This window comes from Malania oleifera, chromosome 3 (genome assembly GCF_029873635.1).
Source record: "Malania oleifera isolate guangnan ecotype guangnan chromosome 3, ASM2987363v1, whole genome shotgun sequence".
Lineage (NCBI taxonomy): Eukaryota > Viridiplantae > Streptophyta > Magnoliopsida > Santalales > Ximeniaceae > Malania > Malania oleifera.
Window position 1 is genome coordinate 47,419,489 of NC_080419.1, and position 19,761 is coordinate 47,439,249.

Here is a 19,761-nt window from a genome sequence, read left to right on the forward strand (position 1 = left end):
ATGGACAAGTTTCACTAAAATTTTGAGATCTTTATAACTTTTCAATCATACATTGATATTTTGATGGAAATTATGTAAGAAGAAAATCAATTGCCATTTTGATTTCGAAGGTGATGGAAAATGGAAATTGTAATGGGAATTTTGACAATTTCATGGAAATTTAAGACCATGTTTTCTCCGTCAGATTGTAATAGACCCAACTTCTTTAGAATCCAAAAAAATTTTATTGTTCCTCAACAAAAGGAACAACAAATAGCTCCCGGATAATTCTGAGATACAAAATGCAAAATTATCAAGATGACCCAAAATTTTAAGTGTGGCAGACGGTAAAGCCAATTCAAAACCTCTCAAAAAGAAAATTTAATACCAGAAACAATGGTGAGGAAAGAAACAAGAGACAAGAAGGTTATGGCGTTTGGAAAAAGACTGAGATTCCCCATTTCGACAAGAATCCACACTCTCTATTCTTTCAACCATTAGATTCCAAAAGGGGCATTGGAGCACTGTTTGGGCAGCGTCTGATGCAAAGCAGCATTGCCTCAAGTGTTGGCTGTAGTGATAGAAAATATGCTTGTATAGGCTCTGTGGTTTTTGTGTTTCCCCTTCTTTTTACTGTTTACGCTCCTACATTTTTCTTGGTATATCCAGATAATAGTTTATGCTCCTACCTATTATCTGGATATACCAAGAAATATGTATGGTCTTGTTAGATTACCACTTTGCCTAAAGATTAGGCTGTTTGGTTGTGGGTCAACAATGTATATGAAGCTTTAACACTCCCCAACAAGTGCAGCCTGACAGCACGTGGAGATATAAACACATGATAGGTCACACCGATTACAGGGAAATACAATAATTTTTTAAACATCACACAATAAACCCAGGCAACAATGCTAGAACCCAAGATCTCCTAGTAACTAGCTCTAGTTCCATGTTGGATTACCACTTTACCTAAGAACTTAAGCTGTTAGGTTGTGGCCAACAATGTATATCAAGCTTTAACGTCTAATGAGGCTACTATGAATATTGACCCATTGGTGTGGCAAACTCTTCAATTCTAGTTCATGATTTCTCTTGGCTATATGGCTATCTTTTTTCTGCATTTCATTTAAAGGATTCAAATAGCTGACCCCCCCTAGTGGGACTTAAGGCTTGGTTTTGTTGTTGTTGTTGTATTTAAAGGGTTGAAGGGTCAAGCTGTTAACATAGGCCAACTTGATCCTCTTCTTAGGGTTCCTTGGTGAGGGAACCCTAGGAGAGCAATTGACCCCAACTACTGTCCATGTGTGATCCAATTGCTAAGCTTATCTTGGAAATGTTATGTTATTATTATTAGTTTCTTTGATAGTTATCTTCATTCTTTGATCCATATTAATAGTTCCATTTTAAGTGGTGACGATAATTATAGTGACACTTACGTTTCTAGTTCCTCTTGGAAGATACATGACCAAAACAATCAACTCGTTGATGTTGGAAGACCCGGATGATTATTCTAGTGTACATTTTATGGGATACATAAGCCATTGAGGGTAGTTCTAGATTTGGTCCAAGACAAACTAGTAGAGAGGATTTATTAAAAGCATTGAATTTACAATATGATAAAGTAGCTCTTGGATGGGGATCTACTTCTTTGATGGGTATCACAATGGCTTTATTTGCATCAAAGCATTCTGTGATAGGAACATATTTGATAAATACCAATGGTTTCCAAATAGAGCATTAGAACAGGAAGATGCATTAGATAATGAATTATTAGTTCTAAGCAAGGTCTTCAATTTACAAAAATTGTCGAAATTTCCATTGAAATTCCCACTTTCCATCACGCTTGAAATTGAAATGGCAGTTGATTTTTGTCTTACATAATTTCTGTTAAAATTTAAATGAATCTTTCGGAATTTATTGAAATCTGGAAGTTTTAGCAAAGCTTGTCAAAATTTCAACTGAAAAATGTTATTTCCTTGGAATTCAAATGTTAGATTAATCGTAAAGTGAAATTTCTCTCTTAATTTATCTTATTTTTTTATTGAAATAATAGTTTATTACAGGGGATTTTTAATATATTTGAAAAATTAATCATTCATGTCTAATTCTCTTTATTTATATAATAAATAATATTTAATCCATCTATGAATTTCATTTATATTAACCCAATATGTTTAGTACACATACTATATTACAAATATGTTAATTCTCATACACAACATAGATGTATTTAATTTGTGATATATTAGTACTAAAACTTACATTATTGTGGCTTTTAACCATTCCTAAAGTTTCATAAAAGAATTCCATGCCTTACTATTAATTTTCATCATTTTTTTTTTCAAATTGAAATCGAAATTGAAATCGTCAAAATTTTTGTACATTTGGAGCTTCAAAAGTTTTGTCAAAAATAAAAATTTAAGAACTTGGTTTTAAGCCATCTTTGGCAATCAGTTTTGGCAGTACTTAATTGACAACTTGATCGTGGATAGATATGGTTAATTCTATTCCATAGAATTCTTACCTTCTTTAGATTTTCTGAATCCTTTATTCGATTACCACTTAATGAAATGCGAAATTCTTGAGTAGTGTACTTCCCTTTGAATAAAAAATCCCCTTTAAATTTAATTTTATACGGTACGGGGTTTTTCTTTGCATGGTAATTGTTGTATATGCCTGTTAAGAGTTTCCATTTTGCATGGGCTTATTTAATTTTGCTTGGTGTTAGGTTTTTCCTTTAATGGTGATTGTCACATATGCTTGGTAAAAACCTAAACCTCATTCTGTTCCAGACTTAAAGAATAATATTGTTGTGCGTCCACTATCGTCAGATTTGTTAATCTGCACTGATAATTTTTCTTAATGTTTTTTGCGTTGATTAATATTTGAGAGTGTGGGACTTCATGGATTGTAAGCAGATAAAGATGGCTCAGATGCAAGTTTTCTTCTCAATAACAACAGGATCGGTTGCAGCTGTAGCAAGTTCAACAGGCTAGGCTTGGTTTAGATGAAATTCATAAAATAAGAAGGGAGTATGCATTGTGGAGGATAAGAGGTCCTCCTAATAAGAAATGAAAAGAAAAAGAAAGAGAAGAGTATCACAATATAAAAGCCTGCTAGTCATGCAGGAAATCCGAAAAATATGTTCCTTTTAAAACATCCACCTGCATAAGCCCAAGGAGAAGCCATAAATCTGATCCTATACAAAGACATCTTTTTAGTGTGAAACTACTAGCATTTTATCCCAGCAATGACCTCCATGAAACAGAAAACACTGTACATCTCAATCTAATCGCTTCTTTACTCTAAATGAAGTAGACTGAGAGTCTTCCAACAGTCCAGGCAAATCCATTTTCTCCAAGCCAGCCAAACAATCTATTCCATGCTCCAAAAGCAGTGAAATTCTTTTAGTTCTTTTTGTAGTAAATGCTTAAAATTTTTATAGAATCTATTTTTTGGTTACCTTTCACAGCTCTCAGTCCTACTCACAGGGATGCAATTACATCATAATGCATTTGAACAATTATAATCAATTGCTGGTGGTTTTCTTTTTTACTGATGTCTGGGAAAGTTGACTGGTCATTGTTGATTCTGTGATAGATAACTGAGAAAGGAAACCACCATTGTCCTCTGGAGCTGCAAACATACTAACATAGGAAATATAATTGCTTTTGTCCAACTCACCACCAATATCGACCTATATCCCTGGTGATGGAGTTGCTATGGCTGTGAATAGTTTTCAGTGTGTTGGTAGTATGTCAAGAAGTTTGATGGTTTGTTTCGAGTCAAAATAGGTTGGCCTCACATCATCTATACACTGGCTGCTACATATGCTTTCGGTCATTCACACAACCTGGAAGTCTGAAGGGAATATTTTTATGCTAAGTACTTAGTTTTTTGTAGTAGTTTGGAGCTTTTTGATCCTAAGAGTAATGCATCTGAGCTCACCTAAGATACATATCATATATCCAGATCTAGAATGGTGAGATGATCAAATGTTAGACTGTCTAGTTTTACGAAGATATCTGGAGCTCTTGACAGTTATTTTGGAGAACCACTAATGCAATTATTCAACTTAATGTTTCTATACTCTAAATGGCAATATTTATAAAACTGCCAGCCTATGTTGTCGGCCCAAGGTGGGTGGGTTTTGCAGCATTAAACAGGTGTCGTGCATCCAAGGAAAGCACTTGAATTTCCTTTTTTTTGAGGTGGACCATGGGGGCTTGTGTAAATTTTCATTTGTTTCATTTTGCTTTTTATTTATTTTTTATTTTTTTAATTATTTTTTAAGAGTTTTCAATGCATGTGATACTTTGCCTGTGTCTAAATCTTTCAGGTGCTATTCTGAGTCAAAAGCTGCTTACCTAACTTTCAAATGCCTTTTGATGACTTTGGGAGAGATTTGCTTGGCACATTAAAAATGGACCCTTCTGAATACAATTCAGAAACTCAAAGTGTAGCCTATGATATCCATTTTTTTTTTTGTTGTTATTTTTCTATCAGCAATCAACTTCACAAGTTGATTTCAGAAGTTTCCATTTTTCTTTCTGCTGTATGTTTTACCTTAAACAAACACAGCTCTATATGTGCAAGCAACAGCAAAGTTGTATGCTGTCATTTTTCTCTCGATGGAAGTTATTGAGTATTGCAAGGCATGACAAGAAGGTATAGTGCACTGCAGCAAGCATGGTCTTAAATTTCCACGAAATTGTCAAAATTTCCGATTTCCGTCACCCTCGAAATCGAAATGGCAATCGATTTCCATCTTGCATAATTTCCGTTGAAATCTCAACGAATCATCCAACATTTTTCCAAATCTCAAAATTTTAGCGAAACTTGTCACAATTTTAACTATATGATGAAATTTCGTTAGAATTCAAGTGAGAAATTTAGGAGTGAAGTGAAATTTCTATCTTAATTTATTTTATCGAAACAAAAATTATTACAAGTTCTTTTGAAATTATATGAAAAAATAAACATAGAGTAACATTTTATTTAACCATTCATGTCTAAATTATCATTATTTGTATAATAAATAGTATTTAAATGATTTATGAATTTCATTTGTATTAACTGAATATGTTTAATGTACGTTATCTCACAAATATGTTTGATACACATACTATTTTACAACTTTTCTAGCTCATAGAAAACATAGATGTATTTAATTTGTAATATATTAGTCCTAAAACTTATATTATTATGTTTATTAACCATTCCTAAAGTTTCACAAAGAATTCCATGCTTTACTACTAATTTCTGTTATTTTTTCAAATCAAAATCGAAATCGAAATTCCCGTACTTTTGGAGCTTCGAAATTTGAGTCGAAATCAAAATTTAAGACCTTGGCAGCGAGCAAAGAATGAATACCTTGCTTATAGAACTTTATTATTAGGGGCAAATACCAATTGTTGTCTCTGTGCTGGCTGATATTCTAAATGTTCTTTTGTATTGTTCACTGCAAATTGATTAGTGATGCCATCCATGGATGTGTTAAGTCCTTGATGTGTTTGCCAATTTTAGTTACAAAATTACTATCATAAGGTCAGCACTTGTCCTAATTTTTTCCTCTATTCACAGCTCTCTCTTTCTTGTGTTGATCAAGTCCAAAAGACTTTCACAGATGATCTCACTAGCTTTCGTGATGGTGATGCAATATCCACACATTCACTTCTTGGCACCCAGAAGATATTGATGGAATATATAATAAGCATTTTTTTTTCGTACATGTTTCTCATTCTGATTCCAAATTCTTGCACTACTTGTATGAAGAAAGTTACTGCTATTTTCTGTGGTGCATGTAGAAATTGGTACTTAGTCCGACTCTTATTGAAGCTAAAGGTGGTGATCTGATTTTAATTTCAACTTTATCATATTAAAGTCATCACCATATTTAACATCTTTGTTTAATTGCTCTCTTCTGGAGTTTTAGTTTGATAAACTGTTGTCGGCACCTTCATCCTGACAAAGGGAGCTTGTCACATCTTAAACCCTAAAGAAGGCTTTCCTAATTTGTCTTGTATTGGAGGGCATGCAATTATTAATTCCACCTTTCCTTTCAGAAGGCTTTCCTGAACTTATTATTATTGTTGTTATTGCTGTTGTTAAAAGGGAATATTAATTTTAGGAATTAGGTGGCATCTATGGGGATTAGGGGTTATTTATGTCATTTGCATCTTTTTATTATTAATATATAAAGATGGCTGATCTGGAGCTGTATGTAACTTCAGGACTGCTCATAGATGTTTCTCCCTTTCTCCTCTTCGTTTTTCTTCTTCCCTCCTTTTAACCTTCTCCTTCTCTAACCCAATGACTGTATTTTCTTCAATAATGTTCAATTTATTATGATTTTTAGCATACCATCATAGCAGTAAGCACATTTGTCTTTAAGAGATGCAGTTGTTGGTTGTCCTCTTCTATTCCTTCTTGGATTGGAGTTCTTGTTTCTGGTCTGAGTCATTTAAGCCTTTTTCCCCCAGCTGTTCAGTTGTGTGCATCCTGTGTTGGGCGCTATTCATGATATGAAAGCAGCGTCCCTTTTTCCCTCTTAGAGCCTGCGATTTTTAGTTGCCATGGGCCGCTGTTTCATTTTTTTCTTCACTGTTTTTTAATGAACTTGTGTGTTCTTATTCATGTGTGCAATTAGTCCTGGAGTGCTTGAGCTGCTGCTTTCTGATTGTGGATGCTGTTTATGATTTACTCTCTCTGTTTTGGCAGAGTATGCTGTTTCTTCATGCCCTTATTTTGTTATGCCTGCTACTCTGTCTAGAGTGTTGTAGCTATTATCCTATGGTTGTGGCTTCTGCTGTTTTAATTGACTGGTGTTGGTGTATGCAGGTTTCTGGTGTGTTATTGGGGGTTCTAATGGCCTCTACCAACAAAGCTTCTGTGATTCTATTAACATGCATATCACAGCCATCAAACTGGCTGGATCCTTGAATTACTTCTTGTGATCTCAAGAGTACGAGCATATATTAATGCAAAAGGTAAGTTGAAGCATCTGCTGCATTCTCCATTATCTCCAGACTCTCAAAGATAATGAAGATTGTACAAAAGAGAATGAAATTGCTTGTGTAGTTGTGGAATAACATGGAGCCACAAATTACTGAAAACATGATATTTAATAGAACCACCAATGCTGCATGGGATGATCTTTAAAGTTTCATGCAATATAACTCAAACCCTTGTTTTCGACCTATATGAGAATCCTTTAAAAATTGATGGAGGTAGGTCCAGCGTTGAGCTTATTAGCAGGCAACAAGCAGGAGTTCTTGGTTGCCAAGGTTTTTGTCAGGGTTGAGTCCTGTGCTTCAACCTATCTGTGATTAGATTCTTGCCTATCCATGCTTATCTATGAATGATGCATGCCAAAGACTGATCATAGCCCTCTTCGTGAGCTTCTTCTCATGATTGTTTAGCCATGGTTGGCACTGCTTATAATTGGTGAAGGAAATGTTGGATGACGAGGGTTTGGAGGGAGGTCATGGTGAGGTAGTGTCCTGAGATGCATCATGGCAATTTTTGCATTTGCATGCACTATGGCCAGGGAAGCCTATTGATTGCTGTTAGGATCGCCATGGTAAACTCACTTGGGCCAATAAATCTCGTGTTCTACATCTGACTCTTCATATGCACTTGACCACTCCACCCTACTGGGGAGTTGGGTTGGTCCGATCAATTGGCATCCTGGGGGGGTGGTTGGGCTGAATTGGGTAATAAAAATTTTACCAAATTTTAATTTATTTAAAGTATGGTAGTAATGATGCTATGTGGAAGCTATTTAAGCAAATGTCCAACCAAATCACACAAACAGGCACACGAGATTTATATTGGTTCAATAAACCATGATCTATGTCCACTCATCAAGCAACATTTTTTCACAATTAAACAATAGTACGGCACTCGTGCTAGAAAGCACTTTCGACAATCTGTCCAAATCTCGGGTATAAGACCTGCTCGGGTAAGGAAGGCACTAGCTGTGCTAGAAAGCACTTGGACTACCTGTCCAATGGGTAGAAACCCAATTGGATCAAGAGATCCTTAAAAGTGAAAGTTTGAAATGATAATGAATAGTATAGTACAACTCTTAGGACTTTTTCTTTTTCACCCTAAAATGAATCCTTAAGGACTTAGTGAAATAAGAGAACGTAGAGCTTTCGACCTGTGTGAGAAGATAGAAATTAATATAACAATTACAAAACAATAATCTTCTCGATAAAAATTAGAGCACAAGAACAAGGATGAGCTCTCGGATTTTCTTAGACAATTAGCACAGCTATCGTGCATTCTAAATGAAGGCTCTTGGGTGTGTCTCTAAATATCCACACAATTGTCTATTCTTCTTCTTTCTCAAAGAATATTTAGCTCTTCCACCCTCTTTGAGTTCTCACAGCAGCTCTCTGTATATCAGAATGTATATGTTTCTATATGCTTGTCACAGCTCTTGAAAGCAACCTGTATTTATAGAGAGAACACAGCACATTGCTGTTGCTGCTGCCAACTACTGTAGTATTAAAGCATTAGACAATTCTAAATTGAAATTTCGAGCTATTGAAACTTAAAAGGCAGTGCATGCAACTCATGGACAGCAAGAGAGCACAATTCCAAGAGTCAACAGCTATAGTTAATGTACAAGCAATGGGTTAATGCACAAGCCAAAAGTCAAAGCACAAGCAAAGATTTATTGGGTCAACTGCCATAGACAAAGCATAAATAATTCAAATTTAAACAATCTGGAGATTGGGAGCTCAACAGGAAGCATGGACAACAAAGAGAAAATTTTTTCCAAGAAAATTTTATTTGTTCCCTATATAATGAAGCTCAAAGTCAACTTAATTTGGAGATATTTAGAGTATAACAAAGTTAATTTTGATTTAAGCACTGATATTCCAAAATAATTTCCAGATAATAGGTGCATTAACAGATTGTTTATAAGAAGTATGCAACATATACAATAATTGTAGTTATAGAGAGTATTTGTGTTTATAGAGAGTATGAAGCATCTATAGATAGCGTGCGATAAGTTCACTTACTGCATCTATTGAGAGTACATAGCGTCTATAGAGAGTACGAAGTGTCTATAGGGAGTGTGCAACAGATTCATTAACTGAGTCTGTAGAAAGTTTGAAGACATGAACTTTTCATGCAATCTTAAACACAAATGATTAAATTAAAATCTCTAGTGTTTTTGAGATCATCAAAACTACTGATTTGACAAGCACACATGCATTTTTTAATAAGTTGAGGATATCGTCCACCACCTCTTGGGAGGAGTCTAACCATCTTGTATGCATGGTTCAATTACTCCAAACTGGATCTTCAACAGCTAGGGCTACCATGGCCAATTTAGGTTATCTCCTTATCTTATTGATTATTGTTCCTCCTCCCCTGTGATTGTAGTCCTAATTTATTTGAGTCCTTGAATGCACCACTTTACCTATAATGTTATTGTTGCTGATGGTTCATTACACTTTGTTTCAGGTCCTCGCGGTTTTCATGTGTGATATATTTGCTTTAATTTCCATTGAACTTTGTATCTGTTAGTTAATAACTCCTTAAGTCTAAAATTGAAGTTTGTATTTGTTAGTTAATAAAAAATAGTGAATGAACTTCATATCTGTTAATAACTAAATCATAATTGCTCAATAACATTCCTTTTCTTTTCTCATTCTGTTATTTAAAATCATCAAACAAAGAAGAGGATTGGTGGAGGGTTTAAGAAAGATAGCCTATACTATTTCATTGTTTGTGGTGATAGATCTAGTTCCTACTGTACACCTTCAATTTATGCTCTTGGCGTTTCTCTAGATCATTTCCACATTCATTTGGTTCATCCATACCTATGAAAAATGTAACAAAATTTTCTCATTTTCAAGTCTATTTCTTATTTTGAGTGTTCTTGTGTTTTAAATAGGGAAGCAATTAGGATTTCTTTTCTATCAGTCAAGTCTCATAGTAAATTATTGTTTTCTGTGTGTTAGTCAAGAATCTAATTGGTCATCAATACTTTTTGTCCATTATGGATAATCTTTTTGTGTATGACTTTTTGCCCATTATGGATGATCTTTTGTGTATGACCTGGATCTAATTGTTAAAAGAGGTCTTAATTTCTTAATGTATTAACTCCATTCTATCACAAAAAAAAAAAAGGAAAAAGGAAAAAAGGTTTTTCATTATGTTCAAAATTTTCAATCTTGTAATGCACTTGAATTTGTTCGAAATGAGTTTCAATCTTTTTGTTTGGCTGAAGGGATTACTTATCATACTTGCTGGTTTGATTAATAATTAATAGCAAATAATTATTATTTGAGTCATCCAAAGTTTTTTTCAATTAACAATTAATAGCAAATAAATGAATAAAGATAATGTACGGAAGCTAAATTAGAAAAACAGCCAAGCACACAATTGACTAGGCAATCAAGAACTCACATAATTTCATAGTTGCTTGGTCAATGTGGCTTATGTCAATTACCCAAGTTGAAACTTGAGCTTTTAGTATATCAAAGGTATCAGAACTACTTGTACAAACTTGCATGTGGACAAACTTGTCCAACTACAAACTGGGTAAACACACACTCCAGTTAGAAACCCAACTCGGGTTAACAAGTCACAAACACTTTGTGTAGAAAACCAATTTGGTAACAAGCCAAAAACACTTTGTGTAGAAAACCAATCTAGTAACAAACCACAAACACTTTGGATAGAAACCCTATCAGACTAACAACGACAAATGCTTCGGAGTAGAAAGTCCTTGGATGAAGTGGTTAAAACTAATGAGAGATGAAGAGAGAAATAGAAACATTACACAATATACACAATCTCTCAGGCCTTCTTTTTAATCATCTAAAATGAATTTAAAACTATTCAGTGATCGAAGAAAAAGCAAATTGTTTTCGGACTATGTTAGAAGAACTAAAGATAAACAATTAAGCAGTGGATCTTCTTAAGGAAAAATAAACAGTCAGCCTGCAACAATCAAGAATGAATAGTAGCTTGCAATGAACCCTTAGGAGCACGAAATCACTCAACATAAGTAGGCTTTTTTCAGAATGCTTCTTTTCTTTCAGTCAAGCTGCAAGCTTTTCTTTTCAAATGCGTAGAGCAAGCTTAGCTCTCCTTTTTGTGTCAGACATCCATCATTTATATATTTGATGCTTCACATCTGCTCTAAGGAAATTAAATCATCCTTCAAAGTCAAAACAATTTTAGACTTAATTAGGATTTTAAAATCAATCAATAATAAGAATAATTGAAATAGGTTGAGATAGCAATTAACTGTTAGGCTTAGGCTTGAAGATTGCGGCTAAACAATCTAAAAATAAGGAGATTGAAAATATCATTACTTTCAAGAAGATAATCACCCTTTTTGCAATCTTCGTTAGTCAACCATATTCCAACTAATTCCTAAAAAGCATTCAATCAAACCATGATTCAAATATGTGATTAAGTCAATCAATAATATTAGATAGATATCATCCATGGTGTAATCAAGTCAACTTAAAAACAAACTTACCATGACATCTATTAACAAGAGATGCTAGATACACAAATTCCATTCAACAAGATACAGCAGAAAATGCTAATTTCAATTCAAATCATGTGGGGCCAAATGGTCAAATATTACGACCAAGAGAGAGATAAGAGAATAAGTGAAAAATTACATTCCATTTTGCAAAGATATGCATTAAACTCAATATATTCAAAGTCAACTTAATTTGAATAATTTCCAAATCATGCAAGTTCAATTTAGAATGTAAGTTGGCTCAAAAGATCTTGACATTTTAATTTGAAAACCTTCCAAATGTTTATAACAATAAAGAAGCAACAATTCAAAACTCTCCCATTTCAGGTGGGAGAGAACAATCCACCAATATCTCCATGCAAACCACGAAATCTTGTTAAATCAGCTAAATAAAATCAAAGTTTTTTAAGGAGTTGAATCTTGGTTCAATCAATGAAAGTGGAGATCATAAAATAATAGATCGAAAAGAGTATGTTGTGAGACACAATAGTTCCAGTCATCAGACATTGCGTTAAATGCGTCTAATGAACAAACTTCTAGTATTTTGCATTAGAATCAAGATCACCATGTAGGAAAGCATTCTTCACATTTAACTAGTGTAGAGGCCAGTGATAAGTGGTGGCCATGGAGATGAATGAATGTATTGAGGCAAGTTTAGCAGTAGGTGAGAATGTGTTTGAATAGTCTAAGCCATACACTGAGTATATCTCTTAGCAACAAGGTTGACCTCAACTGAGCCACAACACAATCTAGAATGACCTTCACAGCGTACACCCAATTACAACCAACTACAGACTTATTAAGAAAAAGAGGTGCTAACTCCCAAGTATCATTATCTTGTAGCTCATGCTTCTTTTCCATCATTACATTCCTCCATCTAGATTGGGACAGATAGTACTAACAAAACAGTAGTATGAGGGTGGCAAGAAATCATAACAAACAAAATTAAATATTGGATATTTACTACAAGTGTGTTTACCTTTCCAAACAGCAGTAGGAGGATCAACCACTTAGGGAAGAGGATCATCTGACAAGGGAACTAGAGGAGGTTGTCCTTGGGTCTACACTTGCAAATTGGGTTGATCCATGAAATGAGGACTCAAACCAGGTGAAGATGTAGGAAGATTGGGTGGATTAAATAGGTTAGGATCAGGAAGACTAGGTAGAGGAAAGGACTCATCTAGGTTAAGGGAAATCAAGAATTAGAACAATATAGTGTAGACTCATAAAATGTGACATTAACAAAGACAAAGAATTGATGTAAAGTGGGCTGTAGCATTGATATCGTTTTTGAGTGTAGGAATAACCTAGAAAAATACATTTGATAGCATGAGAATCCAACTTATCACTTCCTAGATTTAACTATTAAGCGAAGGACACAACTGAATATACAAGGAAGAAGGAAGAACAAGGGAACCTTAGGGAAGATAAATGAATATGAGATTTTACTACGAAGGACAACATATTTTTTGAATTTGTGAACACCATCCCAACACATACAACCTTTGACAACTGATACAAATCACGAGAGCATACAACACATGAATCAACAACATAACAAATACCACTGTTTCAGGCCCTAATAAACTTAATAAACATTGACAAACAGCTTCAGGAAGCATCAAATCACGATTTCCTAGGTTCTGCACAGGAGCAACAAAAAAAGATGAGATCTTTTGACAAACAATATCACAAAGAACTTCAATCATGTGTTTATAGAGGGATTTGAGCACTGTTGGATGAAATCAGGCTAGAAACATGCTTGAAATTGGCTTCTCGTGCTGGCACGTGGGATTGGCCTTGGCTTCCTTCGACCAGTATGTGAGGGCGCATGGGAGACTGTCTGAAGATGGGATTTTAATGGGTGTGGAGGGGGGGGGGGGGGCACAGATCGACACTCTCTGTGTGTGACTGGTGTTTTTTTTGTGAAATCTATAGTGGATTTTGTGTTCCTGAACTGCCAGTGTTGCCCAGGAAATTTCTTGCAACTGCTCTAGCTTCTGGCGGCTACTTGCTCTTTCTTTAGGGCTATAGTGTTGTTGGAAATTCTTCTACGATGGTAGACGTGCAACGGATTTAGGGTTTTAGGCTTCAGTTTTGATGGTGACTGTGACAATTAGGGTTTAGGTCTCAGAATCATGCTCTAATACCATGTAGTAAAATGGAAGACCTAATCACAATGATAGGTCTCTCCCTCTATTTATAATATATTTCAAAGTATGTACCAGTGACTAAATAGCTTTGCTAATTCTCACTTATTAACATAGCATTAGCACACCAATAATGCTAAATGACTAAGATAACCATCAGTAAACCTTATACCAATTGGATGTGAAGAATGCTTTCTTATATGGGGATTTGTAGGAAGAGGTGTATGGGGTGCAAGGTATGGTGCTCAGGGGAGTGGGGAAGGCATTTGTGGGTGGTAATAAATTGGATATTGTACATTTGTGGGTGGTAATCTTGTTACTTGGTGTAGCAAGAAACAAACTACTATAGCGAGATTGAATGCTGAAGTAGAAAGCTATGGCTACTGTTAGAGGCCCTTCTTCAGTGACTACCTATTTTAGTTATGGAGCAGTACATATTCTTCCTCTATCTAACCTGTTGGAATCGGTATGATCCCAAGAAAAAAGGGGGGGGGGGTGATGAATTGGGTTTTAAAAAATTTTCAGCTAATTAAACATTTACGCCAATTCATCACGGATCATATCCCATTTTCATGTGTGTAAGTAAATTAATAAAACAATAAAAGAAAACATACACGTGAAACATATCTCATTTAAAATAGAGGTGTGCATGTAAATAATTATAATGACAAATGAAAGCATACACATGCGGAAATTAAAGTGCGCGCATTTAAACGAGATAGAGAGAGAAAGTGACACACGGATTTGTTATTAAGGTTCGGCCAAATCAACTAACGTTCCCGCCTTGGGCATACCCCCCAAGGATTACACTATCCCTGCTTACTTAAATGGGCGGAGCAGAAGCCGTTTACATCCTTTCCTTACGGGGCGAGGAAAACTCTAGTTCAATTATAAGGCTGAGCCTAACTTGTCTCAGTTACGGGGTTGAGACTCTCCAGTTCAATTTTCGGGCTGAACCGAATCGGTCTCACTTACGAGGCTGAGACTCCCCAGTTCAATTAATGGGATGAACCCAACCGGTACATTAAAATATTTTGTACATAAAACATGCTTTTGAAATACAAGCAGAGATGTACACATTAAAGCTCAAATATATGCACTCTAATATGATATGAAATATGCTCAGTAAAGTAAGGGTGCAATCAAGTAATTTTGTACTAATTAAATATATATGAAAAATGAGTATTATTGTTCTCCTATAAATATTTTTGCAAATAAAGAATATTTGGAGAATCTAGGAATTTAAGCTCAAGAAAATATTTGTGCTGTAAATAATTTTCTCCCCAAAAATATTTATCAAAGAAATAATCGGGAGAAAATCTAAGCAATACTCTCAAAAATAATTTTCGGGAAATAAATAACAAGTGAAAGTATATGCAAATAAAATGCCCTAAATAAAATACTCTCCTTAAAAATGATTTTGAAATAACAACGTGAAAGAGAGTTGGAGAGATTTGTGTAAAAGATTTTGTCTCAAAAGAATGATTTTAGCAATAGAAAATGTTTTGGGGGAACTTTAATTAACAATGAATTAGAGAGAAAATTTGGGTTAATTAAAGTTAGTAATCAAAGCAAATAAGGGGGTATTTATAGTTTTTCAACAAAATATGACCGTTGGGGACAAATTAGGAATTTTTAAAATATTTTAATTGAGTTTTAACCTTAATTACTCCGGTAAAAAATTGGCAACTTGAGAGGTTCAGTTGCCTGGTCCTTAGGGACGGTTGCCCGAACAGACACAGATAGAAAAGTTACTTTTTCAAGTTCGGGTGCCCGAGGGTAAGTTCGGGTGGTTGGGCTAAGGTGATTTTCCAACCTGCTCGAGGTTCGGTCAACCGGTGCACAGTTCGGTCTACCGAACTTCATAATTCGGTCGCCCGGGGTATTTTTGAACTAAAAGTTCGGGCGCCCGTGGACAATGGGAAAAGTTAACTTTAAGGTTTGGTCGACCGTGGACGTTTAGTTCAATTTCGGTTCGGTCGCTCGAGCCTCAGTCAACTTGTTGACTTCTTACTAGTTTGGTCGATAGAGGCATTTATAACCTCCTAGGTTCAGTCGCCCGAAGTTCTTTCAAAGTAGTTTTAGGTCCATATTTTGATTAAAAGTTTCCCTTGTTCATATTGGTATGACATTTTAGTTCAAGGGATTTTTCATGAAATATTTGGGAACTTAAGGTCAGTCTAAGGCCTAGGCTTTTAAATTAGGCCCGAAAAATCTAACGTCGGTAGACCTTCGGTCGACCAAAGTCTGCCCTAAGGTCAAACTATGGTCTTTGATTCCCTACGGTCAATCTATGGTCTATCTGAGTATACAATTCATATCATGCAGATGCATGAATTTATTATGGACCAAAATATAAAAATAAATGCAATACAAATGAAACATTATGTCTTCTTCTTCCTCCTTTACTCTTTGACTCCATGGAATACACCAGATTTGTGCTTTAAGACCTGCCTTGGCTTCCATGTTCTCTTGATCTTATGAGTAATCTGAATAATACATGTTCACGTAGTAAAACACACACATAGGAAACACTTGTAGTTGTCAACATCAAAATAGAGATCGGACTCAAAAAGCCAACATAACCCTTCTTCTTCCTGCTCTTAACATAGTCCTTCTTCTTCCTGCTCTTACCATAGTCCAATCTCATATCCTAATCTCTAGGATTTTCCATTCTCAAACTATCCCTATCTGGAAGATCTTGAGATTAATAACTGTCCTCACTCAATTGATTTGACCTCTGGATTGGTGTGAGTTGGTAGAAGACAATCTCCATTAAAATCTTTGCTCTGCTTCAAGCTCACCTAACCACTAATAGCATTTAAATTACCAATTTCATTTAAAAAGCAATTGCATCATAGTGTGTCATTTAGGTCTCTGAAGCACAAGTATTACTCGAATATGAACTACTTAACTACATCCATGCTATGCATGGATTTTTATCCAATGATAAATCGTTGCCATCTAATTTCTCTACCAGATTTGCAACCCCACCCACACCCCACTTTTTCCCAATGTCTATCCTCCCACCCCGTGTATCCTCAGAATCTTTCACTCAATCCAAAGGACTTTCACATGTGAACAACTCCCATCCTCATTTCTTTTAAAAATTTACTTGCATGCAGCTCAAGATGCATCCTTTGCTCTTCAAATATTTAATGCATTTCTATCCCTGATTGTACTGCCCTCAATTTAGCCGCCTCCTTTTCAGAACAGGCAACCAAAAATCCTGACTTACTGTTAGTATTATAGCTGGGTCAAATATTGTTGTGAGATCTTTGTTCAGGAGCAAAGGTCTTACCTTCCTGACCTTTCATAACTGTATCAAGATCTGCACTCACATGCTTGTCTGCATGATCACCCTTTACTGGAGAACATCCCTTTACAGCCTGATTTTGACAATGACGCAAGCCAATTACCAATCTGCTTCATTTCCTGCCGGGCCGCCTCCATTTTTGTGGACCGATTTGTAGCATTGGGCACCCACCTCATTGAAGACTTAGGCCAATCCACCTTCAGAGACAGACATTGGCCTCACTTTCCTTAAGTTGCCATCCAACTAAATCATACCCTGGCTCACCTTAACCTTGAGACTTCACAAGAAGCTTCCTTTGATAACCCTGTAATTTAACAGCAGTGCAGATAAAACTTATACCTCAGAATTTTGTCATTGGGTTTAAACTTTGTGAGGATGGCGCTTTACATATTTATTTCTTTTGTCTATGGACCTAGCCGAAATGGCTCATAATGTTCGAATATAACACTTGACATGGATGTTAGAGAATTTGCATCTTTCAGAAATTGTGTGTTTGGTCCATCTCATGAAAGCGATGGCTCACATTTTAATTTCCTTTGGCTGTATACATGGCCTTTACTAGCTTTCTATGCCCCTTTCTTTGTAATCTTAACTAGTGCAATATGGTAAATTAATGTGAACTTCTTGTTTACCAGTTTTCTTGCACCCCACAAGCTGGTACTTTCTTGCATATAGGAAAATTTCAATATAGTTGTCATTTGTTAGTTGGTACTTTCTTGAATATAGTTATCATCAATTAATTGGTTTTGTTTCAGAACTCTTGGGTCATCAACGATATTCCTTTTGTTCACATAATTGATTGCTTTGTTATGTTTTTTTCTTCCTTTTCCTTTTCAAATATCACTGGCACTTTTTGAAGTTTTCATTTCAGCCAAGCTACTTCTCACAGGCACATCTGGGCATACCTCAAATGAGAAGTTCCTTGATTTCCATCATAAGAGACATGATTTTTTCTGTTCCTGCAACATAACAGTGAGATTCATCAGTATTCCCATGTTCTGAAGGCCAATTCCTCAAAACTCTTTCTTTGTTCAGTTTTTGAAGCCTTATTCGAATGGATTTCTCATCTTTTCAATCATGGCTCTCTAATTGAGTAGGGAGGTACTGGACAAGTGAGATTTCAGCAAAGACTTGGGACATCTACTGGCTGCAGAGCAGAAAATGTTGTCTGCATCTGCGATGGGGAGACTCTCAAGCTAGATATATTTCTTATAGGATACGAATTTTAATAGCCATTTCAAGAATAAGTTTACAATATTGAAGCTGCTTTCCCCTTGAGATGTATTATCCATTATCCTTTGAATAGTTTCTCATTTTGCCTGGAGAAGTCACTAACCAGGGACTTCAATCATTTCATTCCCTGGGGCACTCGGTGGCGATGCAGTTCACGGGAAAGCAAATGGATATCACGGGGCCTCCATCTGTCAAGACTGTCTAGGTGTGGCATACATTCATGAGCTCAGCTCCAGGCAAAACAAGTCCCACCGTTCATCCATGCTATTCCATTCTTTTCATTATTAACGTGGGTGGGGGCGAGGCGGCAGTGATGGATATTAATCAATATTTGGATCATGTACATAGTAGTTTAGACAAGAATGGAATGAAGTTGAATGGAATTAGTCTTTTCCATTTTACAAATTTACCGCACAATTTTTCATTTCATTTCACTATCATTTCATTCCATTCTAGTGTACCAAACATAGGTTAAAGTTGACGGTGGTTCTAAATGCTAATGAGTGAGGACAGTTGTTAATTACATGGACTGAATTAAGCTGTTGTCGAGTTTTAAAGCATTTCAGCTGCCTTGCTTGTTAGACTAGTTAGCAGACTCTCTTTACACCTGGACAGCTTAAGCTGTGTTTGGATGATATCCCTTGGAAATCCAGACGCAGGTTTCATGGATTCTCAATTTGGTTTGTGTTTAGAAACATCAACATCCACTGCTTGCAGTCATTGGAGTTTTGAAATATAACTGCGCATCATTGTTCGGGCTCATCAGTGTGGTATCAGCTTTGCCGCAGTCAACTGCAGCAGGGATGGGGTTGCGTCTGCCAGTCATCACAAATCTGTTGACATTTGAACCTAACTTTTGACGATTCGGAAATCCCCGTCAGAATCATTAATCAACTAGCTATTCTCAATGTGCAACAAAATCCAAGAAACCAATAAAAGAAAATGGAATGTCATTATTTTTGTTTTGTTTTTCTCTCTTGGCAGTTCATTTGTTGTATGTTTTCATACATGTAGGAAGGGAATTCTCTTATTTTGGTGTCTAATTTTTAAAAAGATATTGCCAAACAGAAAAATTAAATGCCCTAAAATACCTAGAAACACATTACGCTTCTATTGTCAATTATCTCTATGACACAATGAGCCCAACTAATGCAATTGATTGTTTGGAGTTTGCTCGGATGAAAATAGTCTGAATATTCTACTTCAACAATAAGCTTTTCATGGCCAATAATCATGAAGCAGATGACTCGTACTGGTAAATGCAATCGTGGCCCAAAATATTATACGCCAGAGCCTAGTCCAGCCCAGCCCTTGACTGCATTCATGCTGAAAAAGTGCTAGCTCCACCAAAGTGACACAATGTGGCAGTGGCACTGGCGCCTTACCACCCACTGCCGCGGATGCGCCTGTAGCACTGCAAGCACCACCGTATAAAGTCCAAGCCATGGGTAGAACCACAAGTCCTAAGAAATATAAGATAAAGCTTATAAACACAATTCTTAATTATTTAATGGAGGACAACAGTTTCATAAGTATCTCTAGTGTTATGTGCTTTT

At 35.8% G+C, this 19,761-nt stretch overlaps 1 long non-coding RNA gene across 3 annotated transcripts in view; it reads left to right on the forward strand.

Moving 5' to 3' along the window:
- LOC131152274 (uncharacterized) overlaps positions 1–18,762 on the forward strand; it is a 30,987-nt gene extending 12,225 nt beyond the window's left edge. The window contains exons 2-4 of one of the 3 annotated variants that reach the window (XR_009135911.1): positions 4,322–4,650; positions 6,823–6,971; positions 9,466–9,652. This is a non-coding gene — a long non-coding RNA (uncharacterized LOC131152274). Of the gene's footprint in view, positions 1–4,321; positions 4,651–6,822; positions 6,972–9,465; positions 9,653–17,843 lie in introns of those variants that run through there. The other 2 variants (XR_009135912.1, XR_009135910.1) reach the window with 2 other exon arrangements.
- The last annotated feature ends 999 nt before the right edge of the window (positions 18,763–19,761 follow it).